This window comes from Bos javanicus, chromosome 6 (assembly GCF_032452875.1).
Source record: "Bos javanicus breed banteng chromosome 6, ARS-OSU_banteng_1.0, whole genome shotgun sequence".
In the NCBI taxonomy this organism is placed as follows: Eukaryota; Metazoa; Chordata; class Mammalia; order Artiodactyla; family Bovidae; genus Bos; species Bos javanicus.
In genome coordinates this window covers 32,088,608-32,106,578 of record NC_083873.1, presented here as the reverse complement: position 1 = coordinate 32,106,578, position 17,971 = coordinate 32,088,608, and the positions used below count along the sequence as shown (strand labels likewise).

Genomic DNA, 17,971 nt, shown 5'->3' with positions numbered 1-17,971 from the left:
GCTGTCCCATTAGTAATTTAATTGCTCCTGCATTCATTAACGTTTACATTTCTTTGTCTAATTTGTGTAATTGCAAACAGTGTTGCTGTAGTTATTCTTTTTTGTTTGTTTGTTTCAATTGTTTATTAACCAGATTACAAAAATAATCCTGGTAGATACCTTAGTTCATCCTTCTAATAAGCCTGTTGACCTGGTCTTCCCTGTTGCCAGCATCTCCACCTTCTACAAAATGGGTGGTCTTTTTCTTCATTCCACCTCGTGGAGAAGACAATTTAAAGGGCCACAGGAAGTTGTTTGCTTCTTTGAAACATTTTCCAATGGTATAGATCTCATGAATCAGATCCTCCATGCAGATGATTCCATATTTCCCAAGAGATCAAGCAATCAAAGCGTTGTCTGTCAAGGCAATTCACTTTTTGTTGATTTTGCCATAACCATGCTTGTAGATCAATTCATTTACAGACTTCAGATTTGGGTACCCCCATGCAATGTATGGCTCCACAATTCTCAGCATGTTAATTGATGCCTTGTTGAGCTTCACAAATGTGCCGTTGAAGATCTGCTGAAGGCGAAGGAGCTGCAGCACCTTTCGAACCTTTGGGCTCACACCGTTGATACCTCTGATCCTGATGACAAACGCCAATTTGGATTCCGCGGGTACATAGAAGTTCCCCTTTTTGTGTGCCATCCTAGCCATTCGAATTTCAGTTCTATACATCTGCCTGTATCCCTTGTGGTAATGCTTAGCTTTTTCATAGATAAGCTTCCTCTTTGCCTTTCAAAGCATCTTTTGGGCAAACTTCTTTCTCAGTCGCTTGATCTTAAGCTCTGCGAAATTCTTCTGCTTTTTCTTAAGGGTTTCTGGCACAGCAGGAACCTTCTTTTTCTTCTCTTCTGCACCCTCCATGGTTCCAGCTGGGAAGGAGCTGCTGTAGTTATTCTTAAGCACATATCTTTGGAATATGTACTTGTATTTCTGAAATGCAGATAGGTAGAAATTGAACTTTTTGGTCGTTAGATGGGTTACTAAACTGTGGTGATTGCATTATATTACCAAAGGGCTTGCTAGGTGGCACAGTTGGTAAAGAATCCACCTGCCAAGGTAGGAGATGCAAGTGACACAAGTTTGATGCCTAGGACTGGAAGATGCCCTGCAGGAGGGAATGGCAACCCACTCCAGTATTCTTGTCTGGGATATTCCATGGACAGAGGAGCCTGGTGGGCCACAGTCCAGGGAGTTGCAGAGTCAGACAGGACTGAGCACAGCACAGCCACATATTACAAAAATGGTCATTATTTTTGTAACTGACACATAACCACAGGGCTACTAGGGTCACATAATCCAGTTTCAAAATATAAATAGTGTTTGCTAAAAATAGTTTTTGAAAGAAAAAATGAAAAATATATTTGAATCTTTCATGTCATGAATAAACTGAAAACTAACATTAAGGTAACAAGGCAAACAATAAGCATTGATACATTGGTGATGATTAAAAATTCAAACAATGCATAAATATTATGAATAAATAATAAGAGCATGATGGTAACTATGCATTACAGAGCTTGGCATTCTTAAGGGTAACATTCTGAAGGATGTTACTATCAAAGTCCAGCAAGAGTTAATAAAACTATGGTAATATTAAAGTCCTTCCTGTTCAAATAGGATTTGTATCCATAAAAATGTCTGTGTTCATATGTGAAGATAAGAGTATATACAGATACAAAATAGCTCTAATTCAGCCTTCTTAGTGTTTTTAGCCCTTTTACAGAAGTCAGGAACTGGAATTTAACATCAAAGATCCTAACTGTCCAGAGACTACTCAGGCCAAGTTAATCAATCCAAGTAAAACATTCCACCTAGTAAGATATAGTCCACCTTTAGAATCTCTAAGGTAATAAATGAAGAGAACATAATAGAATTTACAATGGACTAGCAAATTACTTCTTTAAAAAATAACAGGTAAATGGTAAAAAAAAAAAAGCACTTCACTCAATCTGAGATTCTCAAAAATTAACAATTAGCATAATATACAATTCAGCTAGAAGAGGTTGGGTTTGGCAGATTATTTTACTTAAAACACAAATACACACACGTTTTCTAAATATAACCTTATGCCTTGATTTATGTGTAGTAAGGAAAAGAGAACTCTATAACCCAAAATGGCAGTCTTCATCTTGACTGTATACTGGAAAATATAGATACTATTTCTTTATAATGTATTCTTTGATAATACCCAGACCCCAACTCCTGGATTGAATGCAGTAGTTCCTCTTCTGACCTCATACCATCCTTCACTGGTCACCAGTATAACAGGGATCCAAATGTCACTGTGTCTAGCTTTCTCTTCAGGCAGCTCCTGAAGTGTGGCATCATAAGGGTTAATTTGACCTTAGGAGCTTTCCAGTGGTTTTTAAATTCTTAAATCTCAGAACTCCTTTTACATTAAAAAAATAAAAATAAAAACAGTGAGAACCCAAAGACCAAAGAGACTGACAAAGTTTGGCCTGCAGGCCAAATCCAGCCCATCTCTTGCTTTTGTGAATAAGTTATTATTTGAATAGAGCTACCCTATTTATTTTTGTATTGTTCATGGTTATTTTCTCTCTGTAGTGGCGGAGTTGAGTAATGTGACAGATGTCATATGGCCTGCTGAGTATAAACTATTTACTGTCTTGTCCTTTTAAGAAAATGTTTGCCAGCCTCTGTTGTATGTGGATGATAACTAGTGATTTTTAACCATATGAAAAATTAAGCTTCAAAACTTTTAAAATTGAGAAATATATAAGCACACTTTTCATTAGCCATCAGAGCTAAAAGACATGCAGCCTTTGGGAAACTGCTGTGCATTCATGGGAAAATGAGAATGAAAAAGGCGAATAACATCTTAGTATTATCATGAAAGTAGTTTTAACCTCCTATGAGACCCTGGATGTATATAAGGAATGTGAGAGATCCTCAGACCATATTTGAAAGCTGCTGGAATGGTATATAGCAAATAGTAGCTACTCAATATTGCATGGATAGATATGCAATAGCAACAAAAGAGAGTAAATATTTCCATAGTTTCTTAAAATTTAGAGAGAACTTTTATGGCAAAAGTATCAAAGAAAAGGGTTTTAATATAGGAGATGTTAGAGCATGTTTGCAAGCTGAGGAGAAAGAGGGCCATGCAGCCTGGGCATGATTAAGGATGTATATAAACAGACAGAAAAGAGTCAGACACTACTGAGCGACTAAACTGAACTGAATAACAGACAGAAAGAATTAATTTAAAATAGGCCATATGAAGGAACTTAAATGACTTAGTTGAATTTTTATATGGTGCAGAAAGTAGTACGATATAATCCTACAGTGAAAACAAAGAATATGATATAATAATGTAATATTTGGGGGGAATAGATGAGAAATCTTAGGAAGAGCAAAGAAAAATCATCTTCAAAAGAAAATCTTCAAAGGAGGGTTGCTTGAGGAAATTTTACAATGGACGACAGACTAGACTGCCTTCAAAAGATTTAGAGAAGATTGTTCTCAGTGTCAGAGTCTTTCATAACTTACCCTATATCTGTACCCTTCAGGTACATTTTAAAAAACATTTTTTCTTTGACCTTCTTTGTAAAAAAAGTTAAAAACAAAAAAATTCAAGTAGAAATTTAAATTTATTTTCAGTGGAGTCAGAAATGACCAAAGAAAGTTTCAACACCTGTTTTGTAATCTGAAAGTAAGTTAAGAGTTACTCCTGATATCTGGTACACCAATATGCCATGGGTTTGCCTTTACATGCTCTATTCTGTGAAAGTAGTGGGGCTTAGACTGGGTATCTAGTTAGCCTCATGATCTTTTTAGCTACACTCAAATGTACTTTCCATTATAAATGAACAGCAATCCAGTTGTGGTTATACAATGTGTGGTATATGTTTGAGTCACATAAATTATTAGAATCTTTATTCAAGTTGTTTATGGGCAATGGTTTGTTTTGTGTATATTGCTTATCTATACACTTTATTCCTAGGAAAGATATCTAAATTCTGCATAGTATTCAGCCATTCTAGTGAGAGAATGTTTAAAAGAAAAATAAAGATCAGCAATTATGAGCCTAAGCTCATCTAGAAACAATTTGTTGTATTATGTTATTGAAAACAAACATAAATGAATGTCAGTAAGCTATAGTGTTTTACCTCCTTCAGTATTATATTTACATTATTTGCACAGCAGGATGAGAGAGTAATCCCTGAGGAGATATTAAGGAAATCATTTATTTTTCTGTTAGATACACAAATGTGTTACAGTGTGTTTTACCATAAACAATAGCTTTTAATTGGGAGACATGAAAAGTGAATATCACTACCATGTGTGACATGTGAATTATGCTGTGGTATTTATAAATATTTTAGTAGTTACCATTTACCAGATGGAGGTACTGCATGTTTTTGCAAATCTGAAACATCTTTTTTATGATAATAGTCCACATTTGAGGTAATTTCTTCTGTCCTTGAAATATGGATACAGGTTCTCTGTACTGTATGTTGTATTCTAAGCTTTTAGCAGATCAAACAATCCTAAACATGAATACATGTCAAGAAGAATGGTAACAATTCATTTGACTAATGAATGTTAAATTGAAATGTTTTCTCCCCATATGTGCTATAACTTGAAATAAAAGGGCTGAACAAATTCCCCATGTGCATTTTTGTTCATCACACATAACCTTGGAAAAATAACTCTAAAGATGATATTTCAACATGGAGGAAATCACATTAAAGTCCACATTCTATTAGACATAAAGCATTATTCCAAAACATTAAAATTGTTTTTGCCCATTTTCAGGTGGTAAATTAATGTCATTCTTCTTCACTGGTATTTTGTAATTGGAAGAAGTGTCTGCTAGAGATTTCAGTTTCTATGAAAGAACCTTTCCCTCCTCTATTTTTCTTTCTCTTTTTTGGTTCTTTTTCTGTACCCTCAGACTTCTGCTTCTTCTGTTATTACCCTTTAAAGTACTGTGGACATTTTTTAAAGCCACATAGACTAGGCTTGGTATGAGGTCTGTAGGTACCGGTAGCAGCAGCAGAAATGAGACATTGTATTGTCACTCTTTCCTACTGATTGACTGGATGGTCTATCTTGGCTGGCACCCTGCATCTAAATTGGTGTGTCTAGGAAGGCGATGGCAGTAAGATTGTGAGCCTTTCAAGCAAGCATGTGTAGTATTAGCATTTCCTGATGCGTGCTTGAAGAGTTGCTTTTTGATGCTTTCAATAATTTTAATGAGGTATCTTAGCTTGATTTACAAATTTGGCAAACATAACTTGTGTTGTTATGTTTAGACTTTGGTTCTTATTTCATAATGTGTGCTTTGAGAGTCCTTGATGCCATGGAAGAATAAAGAAACTTCATCTCTCACCCTCCTACGGTATCCACAAACAAAACAGAAAAGGAGATAAAGTAGAATTAGAAATGACTTTTGGAGTATCAAACAAGATTAAAAGGTTTCAAGTCTCTTAGGATAGAATATTGATTGTAGCAAGGTATGCACACGTACACACAGACCACAAACACACAACTCTGAAACCAAATAACATTTTTTTTTTTTTACCAATTGTTAACAAGATTATGGTTTAATTTGAGAGTCAAGAAAGTAGTCTTCTAGCATTTAGATCCATTTGAAGCTCTACATGAGATTTTTCCGTTTTAAAATGTCCCAGGGAAACATATATCTTTGAGTAATGTGATGGAATTTAAGTGCTATGAACACTTGCAAAAGAAGCTAAATTAAAGGCACAAAATTTAAAAGGATATATTATTTCATACATAAATTGCTGGCATCCACTTTATAAATGGGAATTAGATTTGTAGTCTGTAAAAATCCTTAGGAAACTGTGATTTACATTTTTCTCTTGGTTGTTACAGTTTAATATTTCTCCTAATGCATGAAATGTGTTCATGCCACTTTTTGAGAGTCTAAAATGAAAATGTTACAAATAGGAATACATTAAAGAAAATGTTACAGACAGGAATACAGCCATGACATAATCAGGTAGCTCAGCATCTTTCCTAGACTGCAATGGGGGGAGCTTAAGGTATTTGGAACTAATAGCTTCTCTCCCTTTTCTAGGTGGCCATTTGCCTAAACTAGAAAGGTGTAGGGAACAGATTATAAATATTCAGTTACTATTAGGTTCTGTTATTCTTGGCATTAGATCTGAAGGAGCTCTCTCTGGAGGAAGGCTGTGAGAATGCTGCATAGGGTCAGGAAGGTATAATTAGTTAATAATGATTTAAAATCAGGACACCTAGATTTTATTTATTTATTTCAATCCCATCTTTGAGTTTATTTGGGTTTTCATCACTTTTTTTTTTTTTTTTTTTTACTTTACAATATTGTATTGGTTTTGCCATACATCAACATGAATCCGCCACGGGTGTACATAAGTTCCCCATCCTGAACCCCCCTCCCACCTCCCTCCCCATACCATACCTCTGGGTCATCCCAGTGCACCAGCCCTGAGCATCCTGTATGATGCATCAAACCTGGACTGGTGATTCATTTCACATATGATATTATACATGTTTCGATGCCATTCTCCCAAATCATCCCATCCTCGCCCTCTCCCACAGAGTCCATAAGACTGTTCTATACATCTGTGCCTCTTTTGCTGTCTCGCATACAGGGTTATCATTACCATCTTTCTAAATTCCATACATATGTGTTAGTATACCGTATTGGTGTTTTTCTTTCTGGCTTACTTCACTCTGTGTAATAGGCTCCAGTTTTGTACACCTATTAGAACGGATTCAAATGTATTCTTTTTAATGGCTGAGTAATACTCCATTTGTGTATATGTACCACAGCTTTCTTATCCATTTGTCTGCTGATGGACATCTAGGTTGCTTCCATGTCCTGACTATTATAAACAGTGCTGCAATGAACATTGGGGTACATGTGTCTCTTTCAATTCTGGTTTCCTTGGTGTGTATGCCCAGCAGTATGACAAACCCACAGCCAACATTATCCTCAATGGTGAAAAATTGAAAGCATTTCCCCTAAAGTCAGGAACAAGACAAGGGTGCCCACTTTCACCACTATTATTCAACATAGTTTTGGAAGTTTTGGCCATAGCAATCAGAGCAGAAAAAGAAATAAAAGGAATCCAAATTGGAAAAGAAGAAGTAAAACTCTCTCTGTTTGCAGATGACATGATCCTCTACCTAGAAAACCCTAAAGACTCCACCAGAAAATTACTAGAGCTAATCAATGAATATAGTAAAGTTGCAGGATATAAAATCAACACACAGAAATCCCTTGCATTCCTATACACTAATAATGAGAAAATAGAAAGAGAAATTAAGGAAACAATTCCATTTACCATTGCAACGAAAAGAATAAAATACTTAGGAATATATCTACCTAAAGAAACAAAAGACTTATATATAGAAAACTATAAAACACTGGTGAAAGAAACCAAAGCGGACACTAATAGATGGAGAAATATACCATGTTCATGGATCGGAAGAATCAATATAGTGAAAATGAGTAGACTACCCAAAGCAATCTATAGATTCAATGCAGTCCCTATCAAGCTACCAACGGTATTTTTCACAGAGCTAGAACAAATAATTTCAAAATTTGTATGGAAATACAAAAAACCTCGAATAGCCAAAGTAATCTTGAGAAAGAAGAATATAACTGGAGGAATCAACCTGCCTGACTTCAGGCTCTACTACAAAGCCACAGTCATCAAGACAATATGGTACTGACACCGGGACAGAAATATAGATCAATGGAACAAAATAGAAAGCCCAGAGATAAATTCACACACCTATGGACACCTTATCTTCGACAAAGGAGGCAAGAATAGATTTTATTTCACTTTAATCCTTAATAAACTCAATTATCTTTTATAAATTATTGCTTTTGTGCCATCAATCTGTTGCTGCCTGTGACAATAATTAATTCCTGATCTTCTATATTGATGCAAATTATTTCCTGAAAAATACAGTGTTTTCAAATTTTACTATGCAAATAATAGTCTATGTGGTTGCAAATAATTTAGATTCCCAGCTGCTATTTCAGAGATACTAAGGCAGTAAGTCTTGGGGAGTTTCCAGGAATTTGACCTTATTTGTACCCCATGGCAGTGTATGCATGCCACATGTGATACATATGGTGGGGCACATTTTTGTGCTACCCTAAGGGGGTTGGCTAAGTCCTCACTTATTCCCAGATTTCAGCTGGAACAGTCTTTATGAAAGTGAGTGATACTAATTCTTCCTAAAAGTAATAGAGACAAAAATGTTATTTAGAGAGAAACTATTTTGATATGTTTAATTTTTTTTTCTTAAGGGGTTGTATACACTAAAAGCCTTCAGTGAGCAACTCCTTTGAGTTATGTCATCGCTTATTTCATTCTACAAAGCAAAATAATGGATGTGAAAACCGTATGCAACCTCATAAGTAGTATCTCTTCTAATGAAAATTAAGGAAGTAGTTTAAATAAATGTTTGAAAAATCTGCTTCTCCCACTGTATCATTCCTGTATTTGAAAAACAAAGTAATATTTTTGTTTCTCTTTGCTTCTCTAATTGAGTGATGTAAATGGGTTACTTTTATTCACTATAGGTCCTCAAATTTTTTCCTTCATAACCAATCCAAATAGGAAACAAAACTGAAGCTTCAATACAACTGGTTTCCCAACTCAGCCTGATTTTCTAAGGTCTGTTCATATATAATCAAGTAGAGTATGGATGCTTTATATGGGTTGACATATGGTCAGCTTGTAATCTTCTTACCAATTCCTCTCCTCATTAATCTGGGCTCTACTTAATAATTGCTTTTCCCACATAATGGAATGAGTTAATTGCAAAATTCTGCCCCACTAGACGGAGAAAGCAATGGCACCCCACTCCAGTACTTTTGCCTAGAAAATCCCATGGATGGAGGAGCCTGGTAGGCTGCAGTCCATGGGGTCGCTAGAGTTGGACACGACTGAGCGACTTCACTTGCACTTTTCACTTTTATGCATTGGAGAAGGAAATGGCAACCCACTCCAGTGTTCTTGCCTGGAGAATCCCAGGGACGGGAAGCCTGGTGGGCTGCCATCTATGGGGTCGCACAGAGTCGGACACGACTAAAGCGACACAGCAGCAGCAGCAGCAGCAGCAGCAGCAGCAGCAGTTCCACTAGAATTGTCAGGTAAACTTTGCTGAATTAAAGCCAACTGAAAATTTCCCATCAGAAATGTACTCACCTGTATTTTAAAATGCATAAATTGTGCATTTTAAGATAGTGTCAAATATATATTTTTTCAACAAGCAACATGTATTTTTCAGAAATAATGAGATAGCTGATGACCTGTGTTATCTTGCTACAGCTATAATCTCACACATGCAGAAGAAGAGAATAGGAGCTCATTTGGTGAGCTATTTAGGTTTTTCAGTTTGTATCTGATATTATTTGTTTTATTTTCAGATCACAGGACTCATCACAATATACTCTACATTTAAGATGAGTATTAGTTTATAAGCACTTAAGTATTAAATAATATGTTTATCTACAAAAAAAGGTAGCATTCCAGATGCACCATTTTCCTGTATAAATAGGTGCAGCATTGTAAATAAGCTGCATTTGGATGCCTCATTTCCTAAGATTTTCTCTATGGCAGTATAGGTCAAGTGAAACCAGAAGTTAGCCCAAAGGGAAACATTTGTAGTTCTCACTTCATTTTTGTACTTTATCAGTTACATAATATGGTACTCAAACAAACACACACATATATATATAGCTTAAAATTTTTCCTTTAGCAAGTTTGACAGCTATGAGTTTTCCTCTTGAGGAAATGCATAAGAATGTCATCTTTAATTTTGTTTTCCTTTTATCTTCTTTTCTTTATACAAGCTAAGGACTGTAAAGAAAGAAGTCAAAGTGCAAGTAGGCAGGGCTGCAGTAATATGAATAAAGCTCCTTAGCTGGCACTAATGAAATGCTTCTGGAGAAGCAATTGCTACGTTTGTAACTTTACAGAAACTCCTAAGGAAAACCTAGGGGTCCTTTCACTAAATATCATGCTTGCATTGTTAAGAAGGCTGTATCACGTTATGCTTGTAAACTCATTATAATGATGAAGCCCAGAATTTTTCTAGGGATTATTAATAACAGGCTTTAGCAGGTTGACCCTGCTAGACAAATGATCTTACCCTGCTTGCCCACAGGTTATTTGTTTTACTTAAAAGGGCTTATAGTACTTGTGACCATAAAAGATTTGAGGCATATTGATCACAGAGAGAAGGTGGCACACCTGCAATTCTTATGGTTGAATAAAAGGGTCCAAAAATCCCAGGAAGTAGCATTTTACATAATATAGAAGTTACTTGGATCATTCATATGAACAATTTGTATTTGCTGGATGCTGATCTCAGATATCTTAATTGTATATGAGGAAGCTCCCTATGCTTAATAAGGAAAACTCTATGTACTCATATTGGTCATAATTTAGAAATGATGCTAAAATTTGGGAAGACAATAAAATATCATTAAATTGCAAGTCCTACTCAGCTATCTAAGTCAAGTTACACATCATCTTGTAGGTAACAGACTTGTGGGTAGGTGTTGAGAAGTATTAACTTCTGTGCTATGCTAGAGGAGCACCTAGAAGCAGTTTTGATTTATGGATAAAGGGCAAACTGAAGACAAGGCCAAGAGTCAAAAAACGACTTTTGAGAGCTAATAGCATGTGTAAGGGCAGCGAGAAATCTAGTAGAGGGAGACATCTAGGGCATATGTTTAGGAAAGGTGAAAGTCTGTATAAGAAATCCAAATCTGAAGAGATTATAAACAAATCAGAAACTGACTATGACATCAGATAAAGCAAAGCTTCATAAAGCCAACCATCAAAAGAACAGGTACAGTTACAGATTCTTCTTGGTTGGCAGTTACATAGATTAGAGAAGTGGTTCTCAAACTTGTTTGAATTAGGGATCCTTTGCACTTAAAAATTTTGCAAGGGTCCCACAAAGCTATTGTCTGCATGAGTTATATCTGTTGACATCTTCTTTCTTAAGAAGATACTGTTTTATACTTATAAAGTCTATTTTATGTTTACCTAATTGGAAGAGTAAGCATTCAACTGGTTTTAGTATTTTATGTTGAAATATTTGAGGAAAATCTAGCCTCACACAGATATAGAATCAGAAAAGGAAGGAGTATTTCAGTAGCTTTTCCAGATACTTGTGGATATTTTTCTTTGATTCTACTCTGTCCTTAACAAATGGGAATTTCTCAAATGCTAGTTGTAATGTGGAATCTTGAAATATATCAATGAACTTTTTGCTCTTTCAAATTAAAATCTGTAGGTCTAGTGTTCCCTTTGAATACACACTTACCCATTAATTATTTTATAAAATGTACTTGCTATTTGGAAAATACTGGCTCACTGAGTTATACAGATTTCCCAAATGTTGATATATTTCATTATATAATATCAAAACATCATGCTAATTAACATTACCATTGATTTCATCCAAAAGCCATTAAAGTATCGGCACCTGTCAAGTTTAGCATAGCAGAAGTTTTTCGAAGTTCTAATTTTGCTTCAAAATTCTGAATTTTATGTAAGTTAACAAATGACATGATTTGTTTTCCTTGAAGTGACAAATTTATGTCATTTGATTTTGAGAAAATGTTTGTCAGATACTGAAATCTGAATTACCGGTTTTTTTTTCTTTTTTTGGTCAGTCATTCTTCCAAGTAAACATGTGTGATGAAAACACAAGCTAGTTCAGCTTGTATCTTAAACCATAACACAGGTGCTTTATGCAATAGCATTCATATTTTTTTACTGCTTCATAGTGGCTCAGACAGTAAAGATCTGTTTGTAATGCAGGAGGTTCAATCCCAGGGTCGGGAAGATCCCCTGGAAAAGGAAATGAAAACCCACTCCAGTATTCTTGCCTGAGAAATTCCATGGACAGAGCAGTCTGGTGGGCTATAGTCTTTGGGGTTACAGAGAGTTGGACATGACTGAGTGACTCACATACACACTGCTTTATCAGTATATATTTAAGTGAAACTGGATTTTTTACCTTTGTTTGCTCATTCATTCATTTGCCCTAAGTACCTATCTATCTATCAATTTATATAATGGACAAACTCATTAACAGTGAGTTTGTAGCTATTTTCCACTAACTAGTACAGTATGATGTCACTGAGTTAATTAAGTCTAGGGTACTAACAGTTTTATCCACCACTGTTTAACAGCATCACTGAAAATGTCTATGCAATAAAAAAGGAAAATAATATCTTTGATAATATTACGAACATTGTTTTGAGATGTTTTTCAGTGACTCCCTAAAAAGGTCTTGGGGACTCCCAAGAATTTCATACTGCACTTAGATAACTGCTGGTTTAGAGGCAGTTTGATTGCTTTTTAAAAATGTCATGTCTTGAACTTCTTTTTATTTTCTGAACTTTTTTTTTTCCGTTTTGTTTTTCTTCTTCATTGTCCTTTAGAGAAAAAACAGCAGCCCTGCAATAATCTCCTGTCTTTTCTTCTCTGCTTAACTGAGATGGGGCATATGGCAAATGTTAAGTTGTTTAATCATTCAACAAATATTTATTAAGGGTTTAATCTGTCCTGAGCATTCTATTAGAAACTAGACAAACCCCTTTTATAAACATGACATGAGGGCAGAAGTTACTTTTATTGTCTCTACCAGTTTTGGACATGTAGGCAAAGTGTGGTAAACATATTGCCCAGTTGGCTCTGTACTCACTGCCTCTCCTCCCTGTTTTGTCTCTCCATCTCCTCTGTATAATCCCATTGAATATCAGGTTCACACTTGGCAGTAGCCACCAAAGTAAAAAGGAGTCTTTTGATTGTAGATTTTATTTTTCTTTAAAGCTAATCCTTTGGACAATATTTTCCATTTTATGGGGCCTTCTGAACTTAGATCCATTCTTTCACCTAAAACTCCCATTTCTACTTCTCAACCCCAGAACTGTTAATATTCTTTACTGCCTTTTAAGTACTAGAGAAATCTGTCCCTTCTAAGAGTGTTAAATCCATACCTTTTTAATATCCAGTTAAAATTACTGACTGCAAGGCCATCACCTTTACCAACTTGCCCTTCATTCCCTGGATAGGTTGTGGGGGGGTTGCCTCTAGTGTTCTTTTCTTACAGTTTGATTTTTCTTTAGAACTTATTTTGGGTGCACATCTGGCCTCTTCTCTGGTTTATATTAGTATCATCTTGAATTTCTACACTCCTATATTTTTCTAACTGCCCACATCCCATTCTCTATCCTATTTATTCATAATTCTTCCACTTGGATAGATGAAGTGACATGAGTTCCGTATTTATCCTTCTGGCTTAGGTTCATTTCTAGTTTAAAATATTTTACTCAGCTATCCACACAAAAATACCTGAAGTAAAAAATAACTAAATTTATTTTGTGCCTTACATGTATTTAATTATTGCAATAACCCAAGATATAGCATTATTACCAGTGCTGTTTAAAGAGGAAGAAACTGAGTCATAGAATGTTTCCTATGTTCACAACAATGAGGCCTAAGTCCCAAGCAGATACTTTATCTCAGTGCCAGCACTCCATAGTACACAATACTACTTCCCACCCATCTGAGAACTCTCCATGTTTCAACATTAAAATGTCTGGACACCACTTTTCCATTTTCTCTCATTAGTATCTTAACTTTTCTGTTATCTACCAACGAATGGCCATTTTAAGGAATAAAATATTTTGCTAAATATATGTAAACTATTACCACTTGTCTCCGAACTAAGATTTTAGCCACTCTCAGGATCTCAAATAGGCAACCTCTTCTTTTCCTAGTGATGCTACTGCTGCTACTCCCCCTGGAGCCTAGCCTAAATTTTTACTGAAGCATCAGGTAGACACAACTGGGTCAAATTCTGCAAATCCAGCCGTTCTGCTCCTGGCATTTCTCCATGGCTCCATCATTCACATACGCTTGTAGAATGGCAGATCTCTGCCACCCAACTCCTGGGTCAGTCCCCCATGCCACATTTCAAGAGCTGCTGTTTGATTTCAGTCACATCTTCCTGCCCTTCCAGTACCTTTTCCTTTCCTTGCTAATCTTCCTAAGCTGCATTTGTAACTTTAAATAATACAAAAGCATTACTTTGAAATATTTAAATGCCTGTTTTCATTAACATAAAGTAATGTCTTATACTTTAGATCTCTGTAATTTTAAATATAACTATGTTCTTTTCAACATTGCTATATTGATAAGTTTATTCATATGAACTTTATAAGATACATCCCATCTCATGATTTCCCACAGAATGATTGTTTTAAAGAATAGAATTGAATGGAATGATCTGTTGTAAGAAAGAGGATAGCCAAACGGTGAAATAAAGAACTATTTTCTTTTTTGAAATTACAATACTCTAATATTCATGTATAAAAATTATCTAGCAGTTTCTACCTACTGAACACTATTACAGTGTTATCTACAGAGTATAGATACTCATCTATTCCCTTTGCTGCTGCTGCTGCTGCTAAGTCGCTTTAGTCGTGTCCAACTCTGTGCGATCCCATGGACGGCAGCCCACCAGGCTCCCCTGTCCCTGGGATTCTCCAGGCAAGAACACTGGAGTGGGTTGCCATTTCCTTCTCCAATGCATGAAAGTGAAAAATGAAAGTGAAGTCGCTCAGTCATGTCCGACTCCCAGCGACCCCATGGACTGCAGCCCACCAGGCTCCTCCATCCATGGGATTTTCCAGGCAAGAGTACTGGAGTGGTTCAGTCTCTACTTTCACCTATTTCTGCTTCAGTCTCCCACTTCTGAAGCTCTTTAATAAGGTTTCTTTATCATCAATGTAATGACCTTTCCTCTGCCTTCATCCTGACTAATCTTTTCCTGGTCACAGATGTCATCAGCCTCTCCTTCCTTGAACCTCCCATCCCCGAATTTCTGCACCACTTCCCCTTATTGCTTCTCACAGGAAACCTTTTGCTGGAAACCCATGGAGGTAGTCTGAAGAGTCATACTCTTTCATACCTCTTTACCTCTGCACATTCTCTTCCTTTTGCTCAGAACTTTCAGTCTCTCATTTTATGCCTGGTGAATTCTTACATTTCTTAAAGTTTTAGCTTCATTGTTAATTCTTTTGTGAACCTCACTTATGCCTTCCCTTCATGAAGGCATTCTCCCATTAGGGAGAATCAATCATTCTGTCCAGCAGTAAATAGTTTGCTCTTTATTACGTCAGTGTTTACATTCTATTAATGTGTAGGTGCTCAGTCTCCTGTACCAGAATGAGAACTCCTTAGAAGGAGGGACAAATCCTTGATACATAGCACAGACCTTAGAATCACACAGATCATGGCTCAAACCTTGTTTGTCCAATTTTAGCTGAGTGATTTTGGAAAAGCTGCTTAAGTTCATGAACTTGCAGGTTCCTAAACAGTAAAATCATTCTCACAGAAGTACTATAAGAATTAAAAGACTTAATGTATATATGAAGTGACAAAGTGAACTATCAAGGAATGTCAAATAAATGAATCATTCAGTTCAGTTCAGTTCAGTCACTGTAGGAAAACTCTGATTAACATGGCTATGGACACAATAAACACTTGATAAATTCCTGCTGAATAATTAGATAGATAAATGAATGAATAAGAGCTATTGCATTTGTTTGAAAATTATTTACCTTCATATTCTTCACTCACTTCTCCAGTCTCAGTTCATTTCAGTTCAGTAGCTCAGTTGTGTCTGACTCTTTGTGACCCCATGAACCACAGCACGCCAGGCCTCCCTGTCCATCACCAGCTCCTGGAGTCCACCCAGATCCATGTCTGTTGAGTCGGTGATGCCATCCAACCGTCTCATCCTCTGTCGTCCCCTTCTCCTGCCCTCAATCTTTCCCAGCATCAGGGTCTTTTCAAATGAGTCAGCTCTTCGCATCAGGTGGCCAAAGTATTGGAGCTTCAGCTTCAACATCAGTCTTTCCAATGAACACCCAAGACTGATCTCCTTTAGGATGGACTGGTTTGATCTCCTTGCAGTCCAAGGGACTCTCAAGAGTCTTCTGCAACATCACAGTTCAAAAGCATCAACTAGAGGAATTTTAAATTCCTCCTTTCACTCTGTTAAAATATTTTCTTATCATTTATTCATTTCTGTTCTTATTTTCTTCATGGTTTTTTGGTATCATTTTTCTATGAAATAAACTACATGATATTAAACCCTCTCCCCTTTTTAATAGCAGAGACTGACCTGGTGCATAGAAGCTACTTATATATTTCATCTGTAGCATGATATTGAGTCAGTTAAAATTAAGGTTGAGTGCCTATAATTCCCACCCCTACCACACAAATAAAATATAAACAGTGACTTAAATGACATGTAAGACTATAAGTGGGCAGATCTGAAGTCATGTGATGGTTCAGTGGTGTCAGGGGTCAAGATTCTTTTTATTCTTTTCTCATGATGTGACTTCACCTCATGGTGTGAGATCTGTTGGAGCACTAGACATCAAATCTTCATTCCAGCCAGTGAAAAATATGGAGGAGCAAGAAGGGTTGGCTTGCCTTTTAAAGTCACACACAATACTTACCTGGAAGTTGCATATATATTTCAGTGGATGGGGGGAGAGGATTATTATTATGGTCATACCTAACTACAAGGAAAGGTTTAGGACATAGACTTTATTTTGAGCGGTCATTACTGAAACATGCAGGGAAACAGATGCAGGGGTAAAAAACTAGTAGTACTTGTCACCATTTAAATAGCAAAATAATTTCACTATCATGCTGCATTTCCCAGGTGCAACATACTGTCCCACAAGGACAGTTAACCCAATGGAGGAACTATCACTACTTCTTTATATTTATAACAGACTGTATAACTGTCTGCTGCCTTTCTCTGAATTTTATCATACAGAAGTTAGTATTATGGTAAGATAACACTAAGGGCAGAGACATCTACAGAGAAAGCCATCAAAAAATTTTCTTGTTTATGCCTAAGAACCATAGATTGATATTCTTATTCCTCAACAAAAACAGCTAATTTAATGATAAATGTTTAGAGAACTTTAATTTCTGGTGAGAAGTTTTGTGTGAGTGTGTGTGTGTGTGTGTGTGTATGTGATAAAATACTTTTTATCAACTTAGAAAGTAAACAAAATGATATAGAATTCAGATACATAAAATGAAATAAATCTTTAAAAAATAATCTCAAAAGAGCAAATATTTATAGAAAAAGAAGTGAAAATAGGCTTCTAACATGTTCTTTGCAGACACAACTGAGCGACTGAACATGCACACATGCAAAGTATTTTCCTATGTATATGAGTTTTGAAAAGTAATACCAATAATACAATAAATGGGAAAAAACAACTAAAGCCAAATATTGAAACATTGTACTTCATGGCGTATCTTCCTATTTGATGGTTTGTATGGCATAAAAAACTGAATTTTTGGCTTAGCACTTACTTGGAATACCATTCTGAAAAAGCAAATTTGTGTGTGTGTGTGTGTGTGTGTATGCTACATCTGGCTTAAAAGATAAAAATTCAAATATAAATTACACTGATCAAACTAGTTTCATCCAGTGAAAGTTCTGGCATGTCTATTATTTCCACTTTTAAGCCATTCTTTATAAGAAGCCATTTCAAAACTATAACCATACAGAATTAATTATAAGAGTTTTATATGTCCTAAATCTTAGCATTGTAAAATTACTTCTTATAGCTACTTAGTGACAGAATGAAAAATGAATTTCCTCGTCATGGGAGTGAAAGATGACTGCCTTAATGAGCTATGCCTTACTTGTCAATTAGGTTTTTTTCCTCTGTATGTCTCTTTACAGATAAAACAGTTTCTTGAAACCACAGTTACAGAGAAGATAAAGAAATACATGGTCCCTATCTTTGCCTTCAAGGAGAAAAGTCCTACCTGCACATTAGATTTTAAAATATTGATTGTTCAAAGT

General features: G+C 35.9%; 1 protein-coding gene and 1 pseudogene across 1 annotated transcript in view; one reads left to right on the top strand and one right to left on the bottom strand.

Moving 5' to 3' along the window:
* Positions 1-17,971, top strand: part of GRID2 (glutamate ionotropic receptor delta type subunit 2) — a 1,602,175-nt gene that overhangs the window by 579,818 nt on the left and 1,004,386 nt on the right. The window lies entirely within an intron of this gene.
* Positions 115-938, bottom strand: LOC133249362 (large ribosomal subunit protein uL30-like; annotated as a pseudogene).